This window comes from Malania oleifera, chromosome 8, assembly GCF_029873635.1.
Source record: "Malania oleifera isolate guangnan ecotype guangnan chromosome 8, ASM2987363v1, whole genome shotgun sequence".
NCBI classification, from domain to species: domain Eukaryota; kingdom Viridiplantae; phylum Streptophyta; class Magnoliopsida; order Santalales; family Ximeniaceae; genus Malania; species Malania oleifera.
Window position 1 is genome coordinate 57,152,774 of NC_080424.1, and position 3,046 is coordinate 57,155,819.

Below are 3,046 nucleotides of genomic sequence, written 5' to 3' on the forward strand. Positions count from 1 at the left end.
TGGGTCAAGTTTGGAATTCATTCTAGATTCAGGGTAAGGCTTTCTACTCAATATTTGACTTCCTGGCAGTTGTAGAAAGCGTAGTATGTGTAGAAATACTGAAGTTTAGTTTTGGGAAATATAATGTTCAAGGTCTTGAATGGGGAATCGTGCAGATGCAGGATTGTTTTCTTATGGGCTCTTCAGGAATCAGGTAAGGGGATAAACTAAGCTAGTTATTTTATGAAAATTATAAGTAAAATTGTATAGAATTTGATTTCATGAAAATATATGTACGTATATATATGAGTATTATGTTGGGAAATACTACTAAAAATTGATGATATGTTCTGGATATATATAATACCCATTTTGTGTGGCATGAGTAGATTTTATGATGAATTACTGTTTTCTGAGAATATGATAAAGATATGGATTATTATAATGAAAATTGGCATACGGGCCGAGTTATGGATATGATTTTTCGACGTACGTGCCGAGTTATGGATATGTTTTTTCGGCGTACGGGCCGAGCTATAAATATGTTTGCCAGCGTACGGGCCGAACTATGGATATGTTTGTCGGCGTACGGGCCTAGCTATGGATATGATTTGCCAGCGTACGGGCCGAGTTATGGTAAAATATGAAATGCTAGCGCACGGGCCGATGATTTTCATGATGTATAAATATATATATATATATATATATATATATATGCAAAATTATGTGATGATATTGATTTGGCAATTAATAGTATAAAATATCCATGTATCACAGTTTCATTATATGCTATATGTTTTCAGAACCTGGTTGGTTTGATTTAGGCTAGCACTTGCATTGTACAGCTGCTATATGTTCGTGATCATCACGATATTGTGTTAACGCTACTGTACGGAGTAGCGTGAGGACAGATAGTCGATGTGATTTTAAGAAGTGTGAGCGCCCCTAGTGTACGAACCAGGTCTAGTAAACCCATTGGACTTACAAACTGTACTTTTGATTTGGCAGTGGTCGGCCAACCATTGTCAAGTCTCGCCTTCGGGTCACACAACCCAGTCATGTGGGGGTAATACATGACAATAGCCAGCTAACCTACCAAGGTTGTTTTCATATTATTATTATATGAGATGAATTATGCTATGAAAATCCTATATGTTCTGCTATGCTATGATTATACATGTTTTTCCCAGAAATGATATATACAGTTTTACTGGTTATGTTTATGTACATGATTATATAAATATCACATAAATGTTCATGTTTCCACACACTAGCATTAGTTTATTTCCCTTACTGAGAGGTGTCTCACCCCGAATTATATGAACATTTCAGGAGCCCCTAATAGGAGAGCGAATAAAGCTCCGCTGAGATAGTACTGTGGATCTGCCCTCTTTGAAGGGTAAGTTTTGGTGGGGATAGATGGATTTTCTGGGAAATGTCTTTAGGACTTTCTTTTTGGGATGTATATACCATATACAATGGATGTAGTAACTCTGGTGTTGAGATGGATGGTTTTGTGTTTATGATATTATGATTTTATGTTTCCTGCTGCTTAGGCTTCTGTTTTGAGTGTCTATTATATCCCTGATACCCATGGGTTCAGGTTGATCATGATCTACTAGAGGTGTTATACTGGTTTTATGGTATTATAAAAAATATATATGTGAAAATTAACCAGGTCGTTACAGTTAAGACATATTCGCTCGCACGAAAATACTTTAAACAATGTCCTACTCATTCTAAATACTCTTCTGAACATAATAGAAATTTAATCTTTAAAAGTACTTGTCTTATACTTCCCTTCACAAGTTCTCAAATCATTAAGTCATATCCTTTAGAGCTTTATATACTTAGAGATAAGTTGAATGGCTAATATGATTGCACTGGGTCTCTATCCTGATGAATGCATAAAATTCAAGTAGACCTATGCTCATACATTTAAAATTCAAAGCCATTAGAACTTAGGCCTCTCACGTATTGTAAATCATAAGAAAATAGGCAAATATAGGCTTAGAACTCTCAAAGAAGTATTCATTGTGACTTTTTGGTCCAATAAGCCTAAAGCATTCATAGCCAAGCTTAAATCACAAAAAATCTAAAACTCTTGGCTAAAGAACTAGAAAAATTGAAAGAGGCATAAAATGATTAAGTGCACAACTCAGGGGGAGCATCATCTTTATAACTCTTTAAATTAAATGCTCTCATTATCTCATAACATTCATGTCCATATGCCTTAATAAATAACAATACTGTACTGAACTCGAATCTATCCTCTGTTCTTTACTATGCATATTCTTTGATGGATAGTTTATATTTCTTAAATTGTTGATTGCTACCTGATTGCATGCTTAGTCTAGAATGCCTCTTGCATGGCGAATGCAGTTGATGGAATTGCATGTTGGTAGTGGATTATAGATTCTTGCATGCTTCAATTGAACTATATATTGCTTACTTGAATCTATTAGGTACAGGTTTTATGGGAAAACGTCCAATTTACAAACGGCATGCTACCAAAATTTCGACGAAAATTTTTCCAAAAGTAAAACCTTGTACAAAGATGATTATGATAGAATAAATGTTAAAATATTTTTGAAAGTATGAGTGAAAACTAATTGAAAAAATTAAACTTCATCCTCGCATAATCATCGAGAACATTTAGAGGAGCTCAGCTCCATCTCTAGATAAAGAGCTTAAAGATCTCATATGCATCAATTCACATTGTAAAATATTGAGGCTCTTCAGAAAACCTTGAACATCATATCCCGTACTTAATGGTCTATGAATATATATGGATTGTTCTAGGTTATGAGCATCATTTCATGCCTTAATATATCTTTTCTTATGCATGTGTAATCCATAGGGATAACTATACTGGTTGCATAGAAGAGTAAATTAATTTTTACCAGTATATTTATTTTAAGAATGGTTTATACTCTTGACATACTTTGTGAAATCAATATTGATGAGTATAAGTAACTTATTTCATCTAAGCTATAATTCAAATTGAAAGGGGGAGCATCTAGAATTAAATTACTACCCTGTTTTGCTCGCCCATATGTTTAGCTTA